Consider the following 26,252-nt stretch of genomic DNA (forward strand, 5'->3'; position numbering starts at 1 on the left):
GAAGTCAAATGTACTATTTATACTAGAAAAACAATTATCTACCTCATCAATAAATAGAAATGTATAAGAATAATCATACTATGTCTACAAAGTGTCAGTATCATGCTGCTGCTTCAAATCCAAAGTGGTGTCTTGGTGAGAATTGGTTTATTGAATGTCGAAGTAGACATGTTGATAAGAAAAATGTTCTGATAATTACATGTAGACCATGGAATCCTGTTGCAACAAAGAATGCTGATCCATAAACTGCGTCTGCAATGGTGAAGGGTGCTGTGAGTAAGCTGTTTAGGTTTTTTTTATTGGTAACGCCACCTCTGTATGAAAAGCACTGGCTGTGCTGTGTGCAGTCTGTGTCTAGTTTGCATTGTTGTCTGCCATTGTAGTGTTGGGCAGCGGCAGCTGGATGTGAACAGCGCATAGCGTTGCGCAGTTGGAGGTGAGCCGCCAGCAGTGGTGGATGTGGGGAGAGAGATGGCGGAGTTTTGAAATTTGTCATGAACCGCTATATTTATATATGATGATATCAAGATAAATACATTGTTTATTCTCTATTAATATCTTTCATTTGCTAACTATCCCTATCAGTAGTTAGTGCCTTCCATAGTTTGAATCTTTTATTTAGCTGGCAGTAGTGGCGCTCGCTGTATTGCAGTAGCTTGAGCAGCGAAGATTTTTGTGAGGTAAGTGATTTGTGAAAGGTATAGTTTAATGTTAGTCAGGGCCATTCTTTTGTAGGGAATTTTGAAAGTCAGATTGCGTCGCGCTAACAAAATATTGTGTGTCAGTTTAAGCACAGTCACGTATAATTGTTCAAAGGGGACGTTTCTTATGTCGACCTTTGGCCTAGGATACCTCACTGGAATCTTATGATTTTTTTTTCTTGTAGTTTGTGTAATTAGTGTAGCCTTTGTTTATTGCTAGCGCGCAATTGTAGAGAAAATCTCCTTTGTAGTTGCAGTCTTTCATTGTTGTACAGTAAAACAGTTGTGGCATGCATGTAGATTTGCACCAAGTATTTCGCAGATGCAATTAACTAGATATTATTTTCAGTGTTATGTTAATGTGTTCTCTTATTTTTGCTCTTCAAATTGTGCTTTTCTGTGTTGTCGTGTGAAATATTGTGACAATAATGGCGTGTGAAAAACGTAATACTAGGCTCCAAAGTAAACTGAGAAATGACAGTGAAGACGAAAGCAGTGTGTTAGCGCCGCAGAGTAATGAATTAACAGACATTCAAAGTAGTAATTTGGTAACTGTGCATAGGGAAATGGAGCGGGCAGCAAACAATGGCGTGGACAGTGAAACAATTAGTGAAGAGGGACGCATTATCGATCGATCGGTCGGCAACAGCTCGCCTCAGGAATCGGGAATGACAGGACACAATTTTGCAAATACTGTAGACTCAGGTTTTGGGTTCTCACCGTTTTCTCAAATGAGTCAAGACACATTTTCCGCTTGTCAAAATGTGAATGTTGCCGGTGCAACTTCACTGCCGAAAAGCACTGGGGAACATGTTTCGGACACCAGTGCATTGTTATTACAATCAATGCAACAAATGGGACAAAAGCTTGAAAAGTTAGACACAATGGAACAAAATCAGAGACAAACACAGCAAAAGCTTCAAAAGTTAGACACACTGGAACAAAATCAGAGACAAACACAGCAAAAGCTTGAAAAGTTAGACACCACACTTGAAAAAACACGTGAAGATTTAACTACTGAGTTACATAACATTGAGTCGAAATGTCAAAAGGTCTGTAATGACGTAAAAACACAAATTTGTGAGCATTTCCAACCTATTTTTTCGCGTCATGAAAATGTATTACAGAATCACGAAGCAGCCATAAAAGAACTGCAAACTATTGTTCATGAAAATCATGAGACCTTGCAAGCTAAAATTGACTCAGTTGCATCTACCGATTCGGTTACGCAACTTGCAAGAACTCAGGAAAACTTAAAGGACACAGTAGATTCGATTTCAACACAAATGGACACTCTGAAACTTGGTTCAGAAAAACACACTGAGGAAATGTGTTCACTATCGGAGAAAGTAGCCAAACTTTCGGATCAGTTCAATAATTTATCTACGAAGGTAGATGATAATCTGAATGACACAGAAGAGTGCAAACAAATTAGGAAATTCTAACAAAATCAGAATCAAATTAATACGCAATACAAAAGAGAAATCCGGGAAGTACAAGATCAGTTGGCACAAGTAATACAAAAATTTCATAGTTCAGAGGACACTCGCGCTCCAACACGGGAAGAGGAACTTAGAAATACGGAAAAGCCACAAAATAATAACACAGGGCATTTCGGAAATTATGAAAGAAATTGGCAATTTGCACCGAATTTTGAAAAGGAACCGCCGAAACGACGTAACAATGACCGATATGCGACTCGCCGACATGATGACTTTGACTATAAGCTGTTCATTACTACACGTAAATTCAAACATCTAAGAATTCTGGCAACGACATTCATCCAAAAGCGTGGCTCCATCAATTCTCTCATTGTTGTCCTCCCAACTGGTCATTAGAGCACAGATTAGAATTTATGTGTGGCTACTTAGAGAATGAACCAGCTGTAAGAATGCGATCGGTCATTCACGATTGCCACAGTGAAGGAGAGTTTTACCATGCCTTCCTCTCAGCATATTGGTCTCAAGCCACACAAGACCGAGTAAAACATAGCATCAAAATGATGAAACGTTTCGAACAATCTGAATTTTCCAGTCTTATGAAATATTTTGAAGACATGTTGCATAAGAATCAGTATCTTTCAAACCCATACAGCCCCTCAGAACTCATCCGCATTTGCTTAATCAAACTGCCTGAACATTTACGACATATTATTTTAGCAGGACGTTGCAAAGACGACATTGAAGCATTTCAGGGACTGTTACAAGAACTGGAAATTGACACAGACAGTCGCGGGATGCGAAAACAGGAAAACAATCACTACAGGTCACATCCGTCACAATTCCGTGACGACAGAAACAATGACTGGACACGACAGGTCTATTCTTACAACGCAAATCGTGATCAAAATAGACACCACCCGTACGACAACTGTTGGCAGAGTAGTAATAATTACAGGGAAAGATCACCTCTCCGTGATAATGACTATCTCAGAGACAATAAGAGAAACAGACAATATGGGAACCAAAATAAATATTATCAAGGGAGACAGAATAACATTAGACGCAACGGACCAGCGCGCAGTTACGATTCAGGGAGAAATTCTCCACCATGTGACCGACAAGAAAGAAACTATGGAATCTACCAACATGACGACAGACGATATGATCGTAACGACAGACCTGAATTGCATCAGAACTGGCGGGATTTAAACAGGGCCGGGCCTTCTGATCAGAGTGAATTTGTAGAAGTTAGGTCTCCGAATCCCAATAACGGCGCGCGCCAACAAAGAGACAGACAATGACTCGCACAGCAGGTAGCCGCGTGCACCCGCTGGCTCCGAGAAAAATAACATAAGACGCTAGCCTTGAGAAAAATTTTAGCATTCTTTACCGATGTATACAACATGACAATTGCTTTGAAGTTGAAACTCTGTGCCCTAGGAAGAGTAAAGGTTTACACCATATTTCACATGTTAAACCGTTAATGAAAGATAATCTGCTTTTTAACTTTGTCATTGCCATAAAACTTTTCACTTTACATTACTAGTATGCTTGTCAGACTTAGAATCTGTTAACATGCAACAATGTTTGAAGTTAAATATCCAATCAAGAACCAAGAGAACTTATTGAAACAGAAATTACAAATGCATTGTTATTGTGAACAGATGACACAGTGTTATTGTGTGTGTACATTCTTGCTTGTTAGTTGCACGATTACATAACGACTATAAGGCTCACATACATAGAACATTTACCAGTAGTGCTAATGAGATTTTAATGCAACATTTTGGTTTACTTGAAAATACATTCTGGGTTTAAAGTACTTTCTGTGAGATACCAGACGACAGAGTGGTTAGTTTAAGTGACAGCTACACGACTATATCACGACACTACTAATGAGTGACAATTTACAATGTTGCTTTTGCGGTGTATCTGTTTTATATGTGCACAGTTTTTCTGTTTTATTCTGGAAAGTAAAACATGTTTTAGTAGTAACTTTTGTGGTATAGCTACAATGAGACTGCCTTTTCCGTAGCACAACAATACGTTACAGCACAGTACTTTCCTCATCACGGCAATAAGCGTAATAGCTAAGACATTTATACGCAAAGCATTTTACTTTTGTGTATTATGAGGTAAGTACATTGACTTCTGCAGAACTTAGCTTTCGGAGGACGATAACTACGACACTTCCACACAGATTATGTTGCAACAAGACGCACATTTAGCGCTACAGTACACGTATTTGAGTGATTAATTTTGTACTAAAAACATTTATTTTTAAAGATTTTTGAATTACAAAGAAAGTTTTCCGTGATACATTTCATTCCATTGCTGTAATCTGTAACACCTGAGGGTATAATTACATTAATCCTCAGGGGGGTACACGCTTACTTTGTGTACCATGTGTGTGGCAACCACAAGGAACCCTAGCTAATATGGTATTTGCTTATACAACTTTACACATCGGTACCATATTTCTCTAACACACAAATTACACAGCTATCTGATCATGTAACTGAGAGAGATAAACATTTATTTTACTACATCAGTGACAGATGTTTACGCGGTTACACAGTTGGATAACTTCACACTTATGAAATTGTATTTTCTCTGTACTTTGTGAACTGTTCATATTTTTTCGGAACCACTGTGATACTATGAGAGCTTTGAATGATGTATTTGGTATGGGATTATGATTTTTAAAGTACGTTTGAGGCAGCTGACACTTTTGACACGAGCAGAGAATTTGTTTTAGGTTTTCAAATTATTGGAGGAAGCTACGACGATTTTGAGAAATGACTGAGATGTTATGATATTATTACGACGACGATGTGTACTACGCTGTTGAGATATGTTTATGATCAATAAGATGATGCTACCGTATATGAGGAATAAGAAGTATGTTGGAAACCAAGAAGCATACATTAAGAGTTATGAAATGTGCATAAATGCGTGACTGTATCACAATGCTGACGAATATTTTATTTGGACACTTATATTTATAGGGTTTTGTTTCTACACATTTACAACACAAATTTTCGACCCGTGAAATTTTGTATATGAGACTGTTACAGTAGCGGAAACTGCTGTCATAAGTATTTCCATAAGAAAGTTAAGTGACCACCTGCACGTAATGCGTCGTGGGCACGCAGCTGTGTCAGACGCCAGGAGAACAAGTCATTAGTGAGTGCCTCATCAGAAGCACAGGTAGAATAAAAGAAAGGGGAGGCCATTGTCCTCGCTATTGACATTTCCTTGTTGAAAGCATACTGTGGAGCTCGTAATTTATGGTATTTACTAAAATGCCTAATGAAATGATTAGAAACATTTTACATCTATTGTCTTTGTAGTTAAGAGATTGCTCATTTTGTTTAATATCTGGTTTCCAGCTGTGTTGCAGCATTGGTTTTATAAAATAAACTTAAATGCATCTGCTAATGTGAACACTTTCTGTCAACAGATTTATTAAATAAGTATTTTCTGATCCACATTCTTCGAAAAAGGAGCTCTTGGAATGGAGAGAACAATAAGAAGGGACTAATAACAGTAACTGCATCTATAATTTTCTTTTCAAGTACTTGGTAATTTCTTTTGTAGAATAATTTGTGGTGCACCACTTTAATTACATAGACATTAAGATGTGAAAATACATTTCCCTTATCTGCATTGTTGTTTTTACTGTAATATTTTTTCTGCTTGAGCTATGTCATGTTTAGGTATACGGGTAAGTTACTGCTGTTTGCCAGGCATAGTGTTACTGAATTTGACTTTGTGTTACTCTGCTAAGCCACTTTACTACTGATTTATTTTTCTTGTTGCTGCACATTGGCTCATATTCGTTGTAATGTTGCATTGCTTGGTAATTTAGATTTACTGTAGCTTGCTTTGCCATTTTCCATTTTTTTGGTCATTGCTGTTTGTGTTACTTATTTTGTGCTGCTGCATTGCCTCTTCCCTTAGTTTAGCATCTGAGCTCAGTAGATTTAAGTTAGCTTAAGAGGGGGTAGCCTCTAAGAGAATGAGTTGCGATGAATTGGAAGAAATGCATTGAGAAGTTATACGAAAAAAGTACAGAAAACAGGTTTAGGTAGGATTTTCTTGGAAATAAATGTTGAGGTAAGAAATGTGTGAACATATAAATACAGAAAGCATGCTTAGATAGAATTTCTTTTGGTGGAAACAAAGGATGAAATAAGAGGAAAGATATATGAAGTTTTGGGTTGGACTGCAGTACCACATGTTACACTGAAAAAGAACCCTGTCCTTTCCTATTGGTGTTATCCCACTATGTGTTTGTGTACCCTTGTGTATTTGTTTTCTTCCTGTCTCTGTGTAGTTTCATAGAATTTTTTCTTCTTTTAATATTAAGCTACATTCACTATGATGAGGAATACTGTTATCCTCAAATATAATTGGCATTAATAATATGTTATTTACCTTGTAAAGATGTTTAGACATTATTTATTCTGTTTTGGTTTTAATGCTCCTGTGTAAATTTGATGTTTCAAAAGTAATTCTGATCTTTTATGTGTTTACTTCTGTCGTAATTCCTGTAACACAGATGTATATGTTAGTTCGATTCTTTTGTAAAGCCTGTACTACAAATGTTATCTGTACTATTACGTTCTTTAATGATGTATTTTGTAATTGTGTTTTCACGTTGTAAATTTATAATTGTATAGACACCAGTTCTTCACATTAAGTTACATTTCACTGCACACGTTTCTGTTGGTCATAGTATATGGACAATATGTGAGAAGTAGGGACTGCTAGTGTTTGCACGTGTGTTGATAATTCAGCAAGGGACTGGATAACAGCATTGCTGGTTCTAAGGACATTTCAAACAAGTTTTTTGTGAGTGGACAAGTGGTGGTTATGGACTTGCTATATTCTCCGCAAGAATCTTCGATGGTGATTGTGCACCTGCACAGTCGCAACGGATGGCTGCTAGGCATCTCTACAAGGACTACAGTGGGTCTGCATCTTTGATGGCCCACCAATACCGTAATCTCTACCAGGACTACAGTGGGTCTGCACCTCTGGTGGCCCACCAATACCATACTCTCTACCAGGAATACAGTGGGTCTGCTCTGTGATGACCTACCCACCAATATTCTTCAAAACTTCGACTGACTCTGCTGTGGGTTTGCTCTGTTGGGGCCAATTATCTGTCAGCATGTCAAGAGTCAGCACTGTCTTTCCGTTGGAAGGACAACACTACTTCTTCAAGATTGCATGGAAATCCACTACTTCCGCGTGCATTTTCTTCTACTGCTCAGACATTGAGAAAAACACTGCTATTTTACCGTGATGAACGATCAGGACTGTCTTTATGGACTGTGAGAAAATTTGAGCTTTTGACCAACATTGTATCAATAAGTGTGTGCATTTGATTTCTTTGTTATTGTAATTATGAAAAAATTTTTCAAATCTGTATTGGCCACTGCCAAACCAATTTGTAAAATTTTTTGTGGGGAGCATGGGGGCGATGTAAGTAGGCTGTTCAGGTTTTTTTATTGGTAACGCCACCTCTGTATGAAAATCACTGGCTGTGCTGTGTGCAGTCTGTGTCTAGTTTGCATTGTTGTCTGCCATTGCAGTGTTGGGCAGCGGCAGCTGGATGTGAACAGCGCGTAGCGTTGCGCAGTTGGAGGTGAGCCCCAGAGGTGGTGGATGTGGGGAGAGAGATGGCGGAGTTTTGAAATTAGTCAAGAACTGCTATATTTATATATGATGATATCAATGTAAATACATTGTTTGTTCTCTATTAATATCTTTCATTTGCTAACTATCCCTATAAGTAGTTAGTGCCTTCCATAGTTTCTATCTTTTATTTAGCTGGCAGTAGTGGCGCTCGCTATATTGCAGTAGCTTGAGCAGCGAAGCTTTTTGTGAGGTAAGTGATTTGTGAAAGGTATAGTTTAAAGTTAGTCAGGGCCATTCTTTTGTAGGGAATTTTGAAAGTCAGATTGCGTTGCGCTAACAAAATATTGTGTGTCATTTTAAGCACAGTCATGTATAATTGTTCAAAGGGAACGTTTCAGTGCTTCTCAATATTCGTATGCTTGAAGTATAGTGAAGTATAGTGCTAGTAGTACTGTGAAGAATAGTCCTTGTAATGCTTGAGTATGATTAGAATCTATTAAACTATGATGTGCTCATGTTACTGTTACTCCTGATGCTAAAAGAATAGCTGTATTAAGTAATGGAATTTGTATAGGATTAAAAGGTTGAATTCCTATTGGGGGTCATAATATCCCTAGTTCAATAGTGGGTGCTAGTCTTCTTCTAAAAAATGCCCCAAAAAATGAAACAAAGAATAGTACTTCTGATACAATAAATAAAATTATTTCTCATCGTAATCCAATTGATACAAATCCCGTATGTAGTCCTTGGTATGTTCCTTCTCGTACTACATCTCGTCATCATTGGATTATAGTTATTAGGGTATTCCCAAATCCGATTATAAATAAGTTAATGTTAAATAAGTGAAATCATTTTGCTAATCCTGATACTAGAACTATTTCTCCAATTGCTCCTGTTAATGGTCAAGGTCTGTAATCTACTAAGTGGAATGGGTGGTTTGAGTGAGTTGTTAACATAAGTTTAGTATACTTCTCTAGAATATAATGTTCTTAAAATTGAGAAAACATAGGTTTGAATTATTGCTACTGCTGATTCTAGAATTAACAGAAGTATTTGTCCAATAATTAATAGTGAAATTAAGTGTATTGCTATAGATGGTCCTGTATTTCCTAGTAATGTTAATAGTAAGTGTCCTGCAATTATATTTGCTGCTAGTCATACTGCTAGCGTACCTGGTGGAATGACATTTCTAATTGTTTCAATCAATACTATAAATGATATAAATGCAGTTGGTGTTCCTTGGAGGACAAGGTGTGTAAATATGTGATTGGTATGATTAATTCATCCAAATAACATAAATCTTAATCATATAGGTAGAGCGATTGCAAATGTTAATGCTAAATGTCTTGTTCTAGTAAAGATGTAGGGAAATAATTCTATGAAATTATTAAATAGTATTATAATAAAGATTGAAATGAAGATGAATGTTGTTCCATTCAATGATTTGGGTCCTAGCAGTGTTTTAAATTCATTGTGTAAGGTTAAGTTTAGTTTATTTCAAATAATATTAATTCGTGATGGTGTAAGTCAAAATATTGATGGGATTAATAATAATCCTAAGAATGTTCTAGTTCAATTTAATGATAAATTGAAGATATTAGTTGATGGATCAAATGTTGAAAATAAGTTTGTTATCATTTTCAATTCAAGTTCTTTATATCAATTGTTCTTTTTTCTGCTCTTTTAATAAGATTTGGTTTAAATGAGAAAAAGTGTATTTCATTAAATAAAATTAAAGTAGTCGAAAATATAATAAATAGGGAGAATCATATGAGAGGGGGTATTTGAGGGATTTGGATTAAATTTCCCCATCAGAAGTAGTCGTTAATTTACTATTTTTTGGTTTAAGAGACCATTACTTACTTTCAGTCATATGATGTATTTCAAGGTGTACTAATTATTTAGTTATTTTAGATTGACACTCTAATGTTATATATTTTAACTAACTCCTTAGATTGTCTTAGATAATCACTTAATAAATAAGTTTACTGAAGTTCTTTCAATTACAATTGGTATAAATCTGTGGTTTGCTCCACAAATTTCTGAGCATTCTCCAAAGAACAGTCCAGGTCGGTTTATTGTAAATGTTCCTTGGTTTAGTCGGCCCAGCGTTGCGTCAATTTTAACCCCTAATGCAGGTACTGCTCATGAGTGTAGAACGTCTGATGCTCTTGTGAATACTCGTACTTCCGTATTTATTGGTAGAATTGTTCGGTTATCTACATCTAGAAGTCGAAATCCGTCGTTTTCTAGGTCTTGTTCTGTTGTTATATAAGTGTCGAATTCTACATCTATAAAGTCAGAATATTCATATCTTCAGTATCATTGTCGTCCAATTGTTTTAATTGTGATTATTGCGTCTACTGAATCATCAAGTAAATATAGTAGTCGTAATGATGGGAGTGCAATAAAAATTAGTGTAATTGCTGGTAGTGCTGTTCAGATTGTTTCAATTAAATGTCCGTGAAGTATGTTTCGGTTTGTATAGGCAATGAATAATATGTAACTTAGGGCATAACCTACAATTACTGTAATTAATAAAAATACGACCATAGTATGATCATGGAAGAATGATAGTTACTCCATTAATGGTGAAGCTCCATCTTGAAGGGATAAATTTGATCATGTTGCCATTAATGAATTTTTCTAATAAAAGGTCAAACCTTTATTTGTACAGCTTAAATCTACTGCACTAATCTGCCATATTAGAATCTAGAAATTAATGGTAGTTCTGAGTAACTGTGTTCTGCAGGTGGATTATTTTGTAGTCATTCTGTTGATCTTCTTATATTAGCTCTAAATATGATTGCCCAGTTTGTAACCATTCTTTCTCATATAATTACAATGAATATACTGATTCCTACAATAGAAATTGTAGACCCAATTCTTGATACTACATTTCATGATGTATATGCATCTGGATAGTCTGAATATCGTTGTGGTATTCCTGCTAGTCCTAGGAAGTGTTGAGGGAAGAATTTTAAGTTTACTCCAATAAATATAATTGTAAATTGGATTTTTAATCATGTATTATTTATAGTTAATCCTGTAAATAATGGGTATCATTGAATAACACCTCCTATGATTGCGAATACTGCTCCTATGGATAACACATAATGGAAATGAGCTACTACATAATATGTATCATGTAATACGATGTCAAGTGATGAATTTGCTAATACTAATCCTGTTAATCCACCCATTGTGAATAGAAAAATAAATCCTAAAGCTCATAATAGCGGTGGATTGAATTTGAATTTAGTTCCACATAGTGTAGCTAATCTTCTGAATACCTTAATTCCTGTAGGTACAACAATAATTATTGTTGCTGATGTAAAGTATGCTCGTGTGTCAACATCTATTCCTACTGTGAATATGTGATGTGCTCATACAATAAATCCTATTAGTCCAATTGATAATATAGCATAAATTATACCTAATGTTCCAAATGATTAAATTTTTCCTCTTTCTTGACAAACAATGTGAGAAATAATTCCAAATCCTGGCAGAATTAAAATGTTAACTTCTGGGTGTCCAAAGAATCAGAATAGGTGTTGATATAGAATTGGGTCACCCCCTCCTGCAGGGTCAAAGAATGATGTATTTAAATTACAATCTGTTAATAGTATAGTAATAGCCCCTGCTAATACTGGAAGCGATAAAAGGAGGAGAAGGGCTGTAATAGCTACAGATCAGACAAATAAAGGTGTTTGATCTAGAGTTATACTTTCTGATCGTATATTAATTGCTGTTGTAATGAAGTTTACTGCACCAAGAATAGATGATACACCTGCTAAGTGAAATGAAAAGATAGCTAGGTCTACAGATACCCCCCCATGTGCAATAGCTCCCGCAAGAGGAGGGTAAACTGTTCATCCTGTACCAGCACCGTAATCTACTATAGAAGATGTAAGAAGAAGGGTTAGTGAAGGCGGTAGTAATCAAAAACTTATATTATTTATTCGTGGGAACGCTATATCTGGTGCACCAATTATTAATGGTTCGAGTCAATTACCAAAACCACCAATTATAATAGGTATTGAAACGTCCCCTTTGTACTATTTATACACGACTGACCCTAAACTGACACAGAATATTTTGTTAGCGCAACGCAATCTGACTTTCAAAATTCCCTACAAAAGAATGGCCCTGACTAACATTAAACTATACCTTTCACAAATCACTTACCTCACAAAAATCTTCGCTGCTCAAGCTACTGCAATACAGCGAGCGCCACTACTGCCAGCTAAATAAAAGATTCAAACTACTGAAGGCACTAACTACTGATAGGGATAGTTAGCAAATGAAAGATATTAATAGAGAACAAACAATGTATTTACCTTGATATCATCATATATAAATATAGCAGTTCATGACAAATTACAAATCTCCGCCATCTCTCTCCCCACATCCACCACTGCTGGCGGCTCACCTCCAACTGCGCAACGCTACGCGCTGTTCACATCCAGCTGCCTAACACTACAATGGCGAGTATTACAACAATGCAAAGCAGCCACAGACTGCACACAGCACAGCCAGTGATTTTCATACAGAGGTGGCGTTACCATAAAAAAACCTAAACTGCCTACTTACATAGAGAAAACATAAACAGCCTACTTACATAGAGAAAACATAAACAGCCTACTTACATAGCCCCCATGCTCCCCACAAAAATTTTTACAAATAGGATTGGGCAGTGGCCAATACAGAATTGAAAAAAATTTTTCATAATTACAACAACAAAGGTATCAAATGCACACACTTATTGATACATCGTTGGTCAAAAGCTCAAATTTTCTCACAGTCCATAAAGAAGTCCTAATCATACATAACAGTAGAATAGCAGTGTTTTTCTCAAAGTCTGAGCAGTAAAAGAAAATGCACACGGAAGTAGTGGATTTCCATGCAGTCTTGAAGAAGTAGCATTGTCCTTCCAACGGAAAGACAGTGCTGACTCTTGACATGCTGACAGATAATGGGCCACAACAGAGCAAACCCACAGCAGAGTCATTCGAAGTTTTGAAGAATATTGGTAGGTAGGTCATCACAGAGCAGACCCACTGTACTCCTGGTAGAAATTACGGTACTGGTGGGCCACCAGATGTGTAGACCCACTGCAGTCCTTGTAGAAATAATGGTATTGGTGGGTCATCATAGATGCAGACCCACTGTAGTCCTTGTAGAGAAGGCCAGCAGCCATCTGTTGTGACTGTGCAGTTGCACAATCACCATCGAAGATTTTTGCGGAGAATATAGCAAGTCCATAAACCACCACTTGTGCACTCACAAAGATTTTGGAATTGTCCTTAGAACCAGCAATGCTGTTATCCAGTCCCTTGCTGAATCATTAACACATGTGCAAACACTAACAGTCCCAACTTCTCACATATTGTCCATATACTATGACCAACAGAAACGTGTGCAGTGAAATGTAACTTACAAGTTACTTAATTTGATTAACTGGTGTCAATTACAATATTATAACACGAAAATATAATTACAAAAGGTACAAAATACATCATTAAATAACATAACAATACAGATAACATTTGTAGTAACACAGGCTTTACAAAAGAATAGAAATAGACATATACGTCAGTGTTACAGGAATTATGACATGAGTACGAAGAAAAAATTCTATGAAACTACACAGAGACAGGAAGAAAACAAATACACAAGGGTACACAAACACATAGTGGGATAACACCAATGGGAAAGGACAGGGTTCGTTTTCAGTGTAACATTTGGTACTGCAGTCCAACCCAAAACTTCATATACCTTTCCTCTTATTTCATCCTTTGTTTCCACCAAAAAAATTCTATCTAAGCATGCTTTCTGTATTTATATGTTCACACATTTCTTACCTCAACATTTATTTCCAAGAAAATCCTACCTAAACCTGTTTTCTCAATGCATTTCTTCCAATTCATCGCAACCCATTCTCTTAGAGGCTACCCCCTCTTAAGCTAACTTAAATCTACTGAGCTCAGATGCTAAACTAAGGGACGAGGCAATGCAGCATCACATAACAAATCAACACAAACAGCAATGCAAAAAATGCTAATTGGCAAAGCTAGCAGCATAAATGAGCAAAAGTAAAATTCAATAACACTATGCCTGGCAAACAGCAGCAACTTATACCTAAACATGACATAGCGCAAGCAGAAAAAATATTACAGTAAAAACAACAATGCAGATAAGGGAAATGTATATTCACATCTTAATATCTATGTAATTAAAGTGGTGCACCACAAATTATTCTACAAAAGAAATTACCAAGTACTTGAAAAGAAAATTGTAGATGCAGTTACTGGTACTAGTTCCTTCTTATTGTTCTTTCCTTTCCAAGAGCTCCTTTATCGAAGAATGTGGGTCGTAAAATAATTATTTAATAGATCTGTTGACAGAAAGTGTTCACATTAGCAAATGCATTTTATTTTATAAAAGCAATGCTGCAACACAGCTGGAAACCAGATGTCAAATGAAATAAGCAATTATGAAAAGCAAAGCATAAAAATATCATTCAGTAGTCATGTGACATTTCCTAAGTTAGTAGAAACTCTCTCAACTCTCATAGAAAGACGCTTGTCGTAATCAGGTGTGCAGATGTAAAAATATTTCTTGTCATTTTATTAGGCATTTCAGTAAATATCATAAATTACGAGCTCCACAGTATGCTTTCAACAAGGAAATGTCAGTAGTGCGGACAATGGCCTTCCCTTTCTTTTTTTTTCTACCTGTGCTTCTGATGAGGCACTCACTAATGACTTGTTCCCCCGGCGTCTGACACAGCTGCGTGCCCACGACGTATTACGTGCAGGTTGTCACTTAACTTTCTTACGGAAATATTTACGACAGCAGTTTCTGCTACAGTGTCAGTCTCATATAAAAATATTTCACAGGTCAAGAATTAGCGTTGTAAATCTGTAGAAACAAAATCCTATAAATATAAGTGTCCAAAAAAAATATTCGTCAGCATTGTGATACAGTCATACATTTCATAACTCTTAAAGTACGATTCTTGGTTTCCAACATACTTCTTATTCCTCATATACGGTAGCATCATCTTATTGATCATAAACATATCTCAACAGCATAATACACATCGTCGTCGTAATAATAACATCATAACACCTCAGTCAAATCTCAAAAACGTCGTAGCTTTCTGCAATAATATCAAAACCTAAAAACTTTTCTCTGCTCATTTCAATAATGTCATCTACCTCAAACGTACTTTAAAATGATGCTCCCTTACCAAATACATCATTCAAAGCTCTCATAGTATCACAATGATTCCGAAAAATATGAACAGTTTACAAAGTACAGACAAAATACAGTTTCATAAGTGAGAAGTTACCCAACTGTGTAATTACGTAAACATCTGTCACTGATATAGTAAAAATAAATGTTTGTCTCTCTCAGTTAAATGATTAGATAGCTGTGTAAATTGTGTGTTAGAGAAATATGGTACCGATGTGTAAAGTTGTATAAGCAAATACCATATTAGCTAGGGTTCCTTGTGCTTGCCAAACACATGGTACACAAAGTAGGCGTGTACCCTGCTGAGGATTAATGTAATTATACCTTCAGGTGTTACAGATTACAGCAATGGAATGAAATGTATCACGGAAAACTTTCTTTGTAATTCAAAAATCTTTAAAAATAAATGTTTTAAGTACAACATTAATCACTGAAATGCGTGTCCTGCAGCGCTAAATGTGCATCTTGTTGTAAGATAATCTCTGTGGAAGTGTCGTAGTTATCGTCCTCCAAAAGCTAAGTTCTGCCGAAGTCAATGTACTTACCTCATGATAAACAAAAGTTAAATGCTTTGCGTATAGATATCGTAGTTATTATGCTTATTGGCGTGATGAAGAAAGTACTGTACAGTAACGTATTGTTGTGCCACAAAAAAGGCTGACTCATTGTTGCTATACCACAAAAGTTACTACTAAAATCTCTTTTACTTTCCAGAAGAATTCAGAAAAACTGTGCAGATATAAAACAGATACACCGCAAAAGCAACATTGTAAATTGTCACTCATTAGTAGCGTCGTGATAAAATCGTGTAGCTGTCACATAAACTAACCACTGTGCCATCTGGTATCTCACTGAAAGTACTTTAAATCCAGAATATATTTTCAAGTAAACCAAAATGTTGCATTAAAATCTCATTAGCAGTACTGGTAAATGTTCTAAGTATGTAAGCCTTATAGTCGTTCCATAATCGTGCAACAAACAAGCAAGAATGTACACACACAATAACACTGTGACGTCAGTTTACTATAACAATGCATTCGTCATTTCTGTTTAAATAAGTTCTCTTGGTTCTTGATTGGATATTTAACTTCAAACATTGTTGCATGTTAACAGATTCTAAGTCTGACAAGCATACTAGTAATGTAAAGTGAAAAGTTTTATGGCAATGACAAAGTTAAAAAGCAGATTATCTTTCAATAAACGGTTTTACATGTGAAATGTGGTGTAAACCTTTACTCTTCCTAGTACGCAGAGTTTCAACTTCAACGCAATTATCATGTGGTATACGTCGGATTCTGTAAGGTCCATTGTAAACTAGAAAGAATTTGTGACTCAAGTGTTTCTTCTTATGTGACAATGAATGAGCTTTAATGAGAACTCTCTGACCAATATACAATTTCTTTGTATTTGCTTTACCGTGTAGTTTTCTCCTTTTGTCTGCTGCAGATTTTATATTTTTAAGAGCCAAATCAATTATGTCTTTGTGTCGAAGTTTACGTGTATTTGGGAAAGGTACAAGCTCTCTGATTCTGTTCCGTGGTTCTTCATTCTTTAGTACAAGAGTAGGTGGTAAAGCAGTGGAATCATGAGGAATTTCATTCAGCACATTTTGAAATAAGTGTAAATATCTGTCCCAATGCTGATGCTTTCTGTGACAATAAAGTCTGCAAAGCTTATTGATTTCTTTCATAATCCGTTCAGACGGGTTACAATGTGGTGAGTACAATGAAATAAAAACAGGTTTGATTTTATGGTTGCGAAGCATGCGTGACCAAACAGCAGATCTGAATTGCGGTCCGTTATCTGAAATGACTTTACTAACGTGTCCAACTTCACATAAGAAATTTTTAACAAAGGCGTTGGATACAGACCGTCCAGTGGCTTTACGTAACGGTGTGAAAGAAACAAATTTTGAAGTAAGTTCAACAGCGACTAGAACGTACGAAAATCCGTTAGATGTTCTGACAAGCGGTCCCAAGAGATCAACAGCAGCAAATTCTTTTAATTTAGAAGGAATGATAGGAAACAACGGAGCACGATGTGAGACAGTAGATGGTTTCGCCTTTTGACAAAGTTTACAAATAGACAAGACTCTTCGAATTCGCTTTTCCATATTGTTAAAATAACAAGTCGTTCGAAGAATATGATAACATTTTCGTAGACCAAAATGTGCGTAGCTGAAATGAATGTACCAAATGAGCTTATTAACAAAATCGTCAGGAATGCAAAGTACCCATAGCTTGTCATCAACAGTGCAGCGTTTGAACAGTATGTTGTTTCTAACCAGATAATAATGCCGAATCTGTGTGTGTGTCTTTTCATGCCATTTGCTCTTGATGTCTTTCCAAATCGGATCTTTATCTTGTTCATGAGCAATGTCCTTTAAAGATGTGGTGATGAAGTTTTCAAAGGCGACTTTCTGAATGTAAAGAATACTGAAATTTTTCTCGAGGTTGCCTTCTGTGTTACTTTTCTCAAGCCCAGCCGGTGCGCGTGACAGTGCGTCCGCAACAATGTTCTCCTTACCGGGAATGTAGACTATTGTGAAGCGGAATTCTTGCAGAAACAATGCCCAACGTTTTAACCTATCATGATTTAATTTTGAAGACATAAGAAATTGTAATGCACGATGATCACCGTATACTTTTACGTGCTTACCAGAAAGAAAGAAACGGAATTTGTTAAATGCCCAAACGATAGCTAAAGCTTCTAATTCAGTAATGGAATAATTTGTTTCAGATTTTGTTAGCACTCGGCTAGCAAAAGCAATGGTTTTCTGAATGGTAGTGTCATTTTCTATGGATTCTTGAAATAAATGGGCACCAAGACCGACTTTAGAAGAATCCGTGCTAAGGCAGAAATCTTGTGACAGATCTGGATGAGCTAAGTTTGGCGCGTGAAGGAACGCTTCTTTCAAAGAATTGAATTCCAACTGTGCTTGTTCGTCCCAGTTCCAAATAGTATTTTTTCCAGTGAGAGAACAAAGTTTTGGTTTAACAAGAATTTGCATATTCAGAAAACGACGGTAAAAATTTACGAGACCTAGAAAACTGCGGACTTGTCTTTTTGTGGATGGAACTGGAATGGCTCTGATTGCTTCTAATTTTTCAGGATCCGGCAGAATGCCTTCAGAAGAAATAATATGTCCCAAAAACTTCACCTTTGTCCTACCGAATTCAGACTTTTTCAAGTTAACTGTAATTGCAGATTCTGCAAAAATACGTAACAAACTGTTGAGGATGCGATTATGTAGTTCCCATGAAGCTTCTGCTATCAGAATATCGTCCACATATAAAGTGATGTGACGATTTAAGAACTCAGGTAATATGGAATTTAACCCACGAATGAATGCTGCCGAAGAAATGTTCAAACCAAAAGGAAGTTTCCGAAACTGATAACAAACGCCGAAACAAAGGAAAGCTGTGTATTTTCTACATTCTGGATGAAGTTCGATCTGATAAAAGCTGGATCTGAGATCAATGGAAGACAACACTTTTACACCATTAAAATTTTGAAGAAGTTCTTCCATCGTCTGCGGCCTGTCTGTATCAGGAATAATGATAGTATTGATTTGTCTCGAATCTAAGACAAGCCTGATCGATCCATTTTTCTTCTCAACAACATGTAACGGATTGTTGTATGAGCTTACTGCAGGCTCAATAATGCCCTCGTCAAGCATAGATTGTATTTCTGTTCTAACACGGTCCCTATAATGCGCCGGAATTACGTATGGTCTAACACAAAATTTAGTATGCTCACGAACACGAAATTGGTATTGAAATCCCTTGATTGTTCCTGTTTTGTGAGTAAAAACTGTGGAATGTGCTTGTAAAATCTCAAAAAGGTCCTGCCTATCAGTGTCATTACAATTCTCAATTGTTTGAATTTTATTCTGAATTAACTCATTAATTTCAAATATGCCATCGATGTCATCCCTGTCAGTACTTGCAGAGTGATTGTTAGTGTCTAGTTCCGTAGAAAATTCCGAACTGTTGTCTGACAGAACGTAAAGCCGATTAATTTCCTCATCATGGTTTGAGAGCCAATCTTCAAATTTCAAAGCTATTGACTTACCTTCTTTTTCTAAAGTTATTTCAGCATCGTGAAAGTTTAAGATTGCTTTGTATTCATTCAAAAAGTCTACTCCCAGTATAATTTCCGTCGACAATAATGGAACAATAAGACACTTCATAGAGAAGCTGTGTCTTTGACAAAAGAATTCTAAGTTCGTTTGTTGGCGTACATCTACACTTTTTCCAAAGATTGCACCTTGTAATTTAATCTTACGTAACGGAAGTGTGGGGCAATCGTTCGATTTGTTGCATTTGCTAAAGGCTGTTTCACTGATTACTGAAATGGGACTCCCAGAGTCAAGTACTGCCGTAAATTTTACGTCATTTACTGTAATGTGAATCACAGGATATGCAATGTTGTTATGTTTTATGTCGTGTTCCTGGAGTAAGATGTCCCTAATGTCTTCCATTTTTACGTAATTACTAGCTACGGCAGCTGCGTCGTCAGTTTCATAAGTATGTTTTGTGGCTGCCAGCGGTGTGAGTCATTGCCTATTGTCTCTTTGTTGGCGCGCGTCGTTATTGGGGTTTGGAGACCTAACTTCTACAAATTCACAGTGACAAGAGGGCCCTGCCCTGTTTAAATCCCGCCAGTTCTGATGCGATTCAGGTCTGTCGTTACGATCACATCGTCTGTCGTCATGTCAATACTTCCTGTAGTTTCTTTCTTGTCGGTTAAGTGGTGGAGAATTTCTCCCTGAATCGTAACTGCACGCTGGACCGTTGCGTCTAAAGTTATTCTGTCTCCCTTGATAATAATCATTTTGGTTCCCATATTGTCTGTTTCTCTGATTGTCTCTGTGATAGTCATTACCACGGAGAGGTGATCTTTCCCTGTAATTATTACTACTCTGCCAACGGTTGTCATACGGGTGGTGTCTGTTTTGGTCACGATATGTGTTGTGAGAATAGCCTTGTCGTGTCCAGTTATTATTTCTTTCATCGTGGAATTGTGACAGATGTGACCTGTAATTGTTGTGCTCCTGTTTCCGCGTTCCCCGATTGTCAGTGTCAATTTCCAATTCTTGTAACAGACCCTGAAAAGCTTCAATGTCGTCTTTGCAACGTCCTGCTAAAATAATATGTCGTAAATGTTCAGGCAATTTGAGTAAGCAAATGCGGATGAGTTCTGAGGGGCTGTATGGGTTTGAAAGATACTGATTCTTATGCAACATGTCTTCAAAATATTTGACAAGACTGGAAAAGTCAGATTGTTCAAAGTGTTTCATCATCATGATGCTATGTTTTACACGGTCTTGTGAAGCTTGAGACCAATATGCTGAGAGGAAGGCATGGTAAAACTCTCCTTCACTGTGGCAATCGTGAATTACCGATCGCATTCTTACAGCTGGTTCCTTCTCCAAGTAGCCACACATAAATTCTAATCTGTGCTCTAATGACCAGTTGGGAGGAAAACAATGAGAGAATTGATGGAGCCATGCTTGTGGATGAATGTCGTTGCCAGAATTCTTAAATGTTTTGAATTTACGTGTAGTAATGAACAGCTTATAGTCAAAATCATCATGTCGGCAGGTCGCATGTCGGTCATTGTTACGTCGTGTCGGCGGTTCCATCTCAAAATTCGGTGTACCTTGCCAATTTCTTTCATAATTACCGAAACGCCCTGTGTTATTATTTTGTGGCTTTTGCGTATTTCTAAGTCCCTCTTCCCGTGTTGGAGCGCGAGTGTCTTCTGAAATACGTAATTCTTGTATTACCTGTGTCAGCTGATCTTGTACTTCCCGGATTTCTCTTTGGTGTTGCGTATCAATTTCATTCAGATTTTGTTTCAGTTTCCTAATTTGTTCGCTCTGTTCTGTGTCATTAAAGACTACCGGTTTTGCGTCATTCAGATTATCATCTACCTTCGTAGATAAATTATTTAGCTGATCCGAAAGTTCAACTACTTTCTCTGATAATGAACAGATTTCCTCAGTGTGTTTTTCTGAACCAAGCTTCAGAGTGTCCATTTGTGTTGAAATCGAATCTACTGTGTCCTTTAAGTTTTCCTGAGTTTTTGCAAGTTGCGTAACCGAATCGGTAGATGCAACTGAGTCAATTTTAGCCCACAAGGTCTCATGATTTTCATGAACAATGGTTTGCAGTTCTTTTATGGCTGCTTCGTGATTCTGTAATGCATTTTCATGCCGCGAAAAAATAGGTTGAAAATGCTCACAAATTTGTGTTTTTACGTCATTACAGACTTTTTGACATTTCGATTCAATGTTATGTAACTCAGTAGTTAAGTCTTCACGTGTTTGTTCAAGAGTTTGTTCCAATGAGTCTAACTTTTTAAGATTTTGTTCCACTGTGTCTAACTTTTTGAGATTTTGTTCCACTGTGTCTCACTGTTGCTGTGTTTGTCTCTGGTGTTGTTCCATTGTGTCTAACTTTTCAAGCTTTTGTCCCATTTGTTGCATTAATTGTAATAACAATGCACTGGTGTCTGAAACATGTTCCTCAGTGCTTTTCGGCAGTGAATTTGCGTGGGCAACATTCACATTTTGACCAGCAGAAAATGTGTCTTGACTTATTTGTGAAAACGGTGAGGATCCAAAACCTGAATCTACAGTATTTGCGAGATCGTGTCGTGTCATTTCGGCTTCCTGAGGCGAGCTATTGCCGACCGATCGATCGATAATGCTTCCCTCTTCACTAATTGTTTCACTGTCCACGCCATTGTTTGACGCCCGCTCCATTTCCCTATGAACAGTTACCAAATTACTACTTTGAATGTCTGTTAATTCATTACTCTGCGGCGCTATCACACTGCTTTCGTCTTCACTGTCATTTCTCAGTTTACTTTGGAGCCTAGTATTACGTTTTTCACACGCCATTATTGTCACAATATTTCACTCGACAACGCAGAAGAGCACAATTTGAAGAGCAACAATAAGAGAACACATTAACATAGCACTGAAAATAATATTTAGTTAATTGCAAGCGCAGCTGCGAAAAACTTGCTGCAAATCTACATGCATGCCACAACTGTTTTACTGTACAACAATGAAAAACTACAACTACAAAGGAAATTCTCTCTATAATTACGCGCTAGCAATAAACAAAATCTACACTAATTACACAAACTACAAGAAAAAATCAGAAGATTCCAGTGAGGTATCCTCGGCTAAGGGTCGACATATGAAACGTCCCCTTTGTACTATTTATACACGACTGACCTTAACCTGACACACAATATTTTGTTAGCGCAACGCAATCTGACTTTCAAAATTCCCTACAAAAGAATGGCCCTGACTAACATTAAACTATACCTTTCACAAATCACTTACCTCACAAAAATCTTCGCTGCTCAAGCTACTGCAATACAGCGAGCGCCACTACTGCCAGCTAAATAAAAGATTCAAACTACTGAAGGCACTAACTACTGATAGGGATAGTTAGCAAATGAAAGATATTAATAGAGAACAAACAATGTATTTACCTTGATATCATCATATATAAATATAGCAGTTCATGACAAATTACAAATCTCCGCCATCTCTCTCCCCACATCCACCACTGCTGGCGGCTCACATCCAACTGCGCAACGCTACGCGCTGTTCACATCCAGCTGCCTAACACTACAATGGCGAGTATTACAACAATGCAAAGCAGCCACAGACTGCACACAGCACAGCCAGTGATTTTCATACAGAGGTGGCGTTACCATAAAAAAACCTAAACAGCCTACTTACATAGAGAAAACATAAACAGCCTACTTACATAGAGAAAACATAAACAGCCTACTTACAGTATTACTATAAAAAAAATTATTACAAATGAGTGGACTGTCATAATGACATTATAAACTTGGTCATCTCCAATTAGAGATCCTGGTTGACCAAGTTCAGCACGAATAAGTATTCTTATTGATGTTCCTACTATTCCTGCTCATGCTCCAAATAAGAAGTATAAAGTACCAATATCCTTATGGTTTGTTGAGAATAATTATTTTTTCGGTAAGATGGCTGAATTTAAGGTGGTAGACTGTAAATCTACTTATGAGATGTTTCTCTCTTACCATGCTTTAGGCCTTATATTCAATTATGATTCTAGACTGCAATTCTAAGGTGTAAAATTTTACTAAGGCCGAAAAGATTATTCTTTTAATTATAACTTTGAAGGTTATTAGTTTGGTTAACTTAAGTCATTAGTATAATGAGATTAAGGTTGACGTTGAGATTAATCCTATTGTTGAAATTATTAATGTTATAGGAAGAATAATTCTTGATTTTTGAGACTTTATTTTTATGGATCATGAATTTTCTGTGTATTACATAATTAGGGCTGAGAATCTAATATGTATATAAGAATAAAGTGTAATTGTAGTTAATACTACCATAATGGTCATAATAGTTGTTATGTTATTTTCTACCAATGATTGTATTATAATTCATTTGGTAGAAATCCAAGGAATGGTGGTAAACCACCTAGGGATAAAAGAGATAAAAATATTATGAATTTAATTTCAGTTTTTATATTTCTGACTGAATAAATTTGGTTTATAAAAAATAGATTTATTTGCTTAAATAATAAGACCATAATTAATCTTAATAGTGAGTAAATAATAAACTATAGTTCTCAAATGTTTTCTCTAACTGTTAGGGATCTGATTATTCACCCTAAATGTCTAATTGAGGAATACGCTAGAAGTTGTCGTATAGATGTTTGATTTAAACCACCTATTGCCCCAATAAAAATTCTTAGAATGATAATTGTTCAAATGAAAGTTCCTAGTTGAATACAATAAGATAATACCATTACTGGGGCAATTTTTTGTCATGTTATTAATGTTAAACAGTTATTTCATCTTGAAGCTCCAATTACTTCTGGAAATCAGAAATGAAAGGGTGCAGCCCCAATCTTTAATAATAATCTAGATCTAATTATTATTGATGGAATAAATTCTGTTTCTCATCCAATTGGATACTTTATTTGAATCAGCAAAATTGAAAATAATAGTATTGTCGATGCTATTGCTTGGACAATAAAATATTTAATTGATGATTCATTTATTATTATATTTTTATTTCTTGTTAGGAGCGGAATAAATGAAAGTAAGTTTATCTCAAGTCCTATTTAAACCCCAAATCAGGAGTTTGATGAAATGGACAAGATCGTTCCTATCATTAATGTTAATAGGAAGAGAAGTTTTGTAGAGTTGTTGGTCATTTAAAAAGGAGAGGATTGATACCTCTATAAATGGGGTATGAACCCATTAGCTTGCTTAGCTTACCTTTTTACATTAAGGTGTATGATGCACATTAGTTTTTGATACTAAAGGAGGTAGTTAAATTCCGTCTTATGTAATTTTTAATGAAGGTAATTTTATTTACTTGATTTACCCTATCAAGGTAACCCTTTAGTCAGGCACTTCATTTATATTTAATATATATAAAAAATTTTTTTAAAAATTTGTTTATGTATTATTTTAGTTATTTCTAATTAATTTATCTCGGTTAGGATAATTTGAATATATATTTATATAATAAATAATTTATATTAATATATTACATTTAATTAAATTTAAATACCTATAATGTTATTTTATAATTATTAAATGATTATTTTAGTACATTTATTTACCTAGGAATATAGCTACTTATGTTTTTAGTTTAAAATAGGTTATTATATTATAAATTATATAATAATATGTAAATTAATGTTAAATATTAATATAATTTGATACAATAAATATAATCAATATTATTAAAGATAAAATTTTATATTAATATAAATAATTATATTAATTATAATAATATAATTTAATATATTTTCTATAATTAGATTATTTAACTAATTAATATTTAAGTTAACTTAATATCAAGTTAATTTTATATTAATATCATATTACATTAATTTAGATCATTATATAGAATATATTTATTAGATTATTTAATCTTTCTTTATTATGAGTGAAAAGAAAGATTAAATAAGAAAGAATATAATACATTTATTGGTATACATGTTCCATATTAATCTTTATTTAAATGTAATAGAGAAGTTGTTGTGGTCATTCGAGGGTGCGTTTCTTTTTTTTGTCATTTTTTGTGTTTTTTTCTTTTTTTTCTTTAAATATTTGAATCTTTTATTTTTTCTTATTTCTATAAATTTTTAAATTTCTTTTTTGGTTTCCAAAAGTTTTATTCTTGCTTATTTATTCACTTTTCCTTTGTATTATATGTAAGTTTTGTTAAACTAAATGTTCTATTTTGCAGTAATTTGATTTAATTATCAAGTGATTTTGGTTTTAGCAATTGATTTAGTATCGGCATAATTCGTGCTGGCAGCTGCGGTTGTACGATTGATACAAGTGAGTAGTATTGGTTAAAACAGTTGTTTATATTTTTAGGGTTAAAATATAAATTTGTAAGGTGAAATGTTAAAATTTATTTTTAGCTCTTTTTATGAATCTGTGAAAGTTGAATAATAAACTAGGATTAGATACCCTATTATTTTAAATGTTAATTATATTTACCAGGGTACTATTAGTTGAGGTCTTTAAACCCAAAGAATTTGGCGGTATCTCATTCCATTCAGAGGAACATACCCTGTGATTGATAATACACGATTTACTCTACTTAATTTATTTGTTTGTATAACTCCGTTATCAGAGAATCTTTTTAGAGTTATAATTCTCAAGATTTATAATTATAAAATATTTCAGGTCAAGGTGCAGCTTATAGTTAAGAGGAGGTGAGTTACTATAGATTTTTGTTTATAACGGATTTGATGGTGAAATACTATTAATGAAGGTGGATTTGATAGTAATTTAATTTATTTAATTTAACTGATATTGGCTCTGAGGTGTGTACACATCGCCCGTCGCTCTCATTATTGATTATTCTATTTTATTATTTTAATTTAGCTTCAATTTAGATGAGATAAGTCGTAACATAGTAGATGTACTGGAAAGAGTATCTAGGAAGCGTTTCAAGATATAACTTATTAGTAAAGTGTTTCATTTACACTGAAAATTTTTCTGTGCAAATCAGGATATCTTGATTATTTATTTTATTATATTTATTTTTCGTTTATTTAATTATTTAATAAAAATAATTTTGTCGAATTTTGTCTTAGTATATTTTGTAGAATTGATTTTTTAGACTATAGTTTATTGGTAATGT

At 35.3% G+C, this 26,252-nt stretch overlaps 3 long non-coding RNA genes across 3 annotated transcripts in view; 2 read left to right on the plus strand and 1 right to left on the minus strand.

Annotated features, from left to right (window-relative positions):
* LOC126470434 (uncharacterized) overlaps positions 1–26,252 on the minus strand; it is a 255,042-nt gene that overhangs the window by 227,652 nt on the left and 1,138 nt on the right. The gene's annotated exons all lie outside the window — the stretch shown is intronic.
* The window catches only part of LOC126470429 (uncharacterized), a 188,173-nt gene that overhangs the window by 133,363 nt on the left and 28,558 nt on the right, over positions 1–26,252 (plus strand). The gene's annotated exons all lie outside the window — the stretch shown is intronic.
* LOC126470432 (uncharacterized) overlaps positions 1–26,252 on the plus strand; it is a 56,719-nt gene that overhangs the window by 17,249 nt on the left and 13,218 nt on the right. The window lies entirely within an intron of this gene.

This window comes from Schistocerca serialis, chromosome 3, assembly GCF_023864345.2.
Source record: "Schistocerca serialis cubense isolate TAMUIC-IGC-003099 chromosome 3, iqSchSeri2.2, whole genome shotgun sequence".
NCBI lineage: Eukaryota > Metazoa > Arthropoda > Insecta > Orthoptera > Acrididae > Schistocerca > Schistocerca serialis.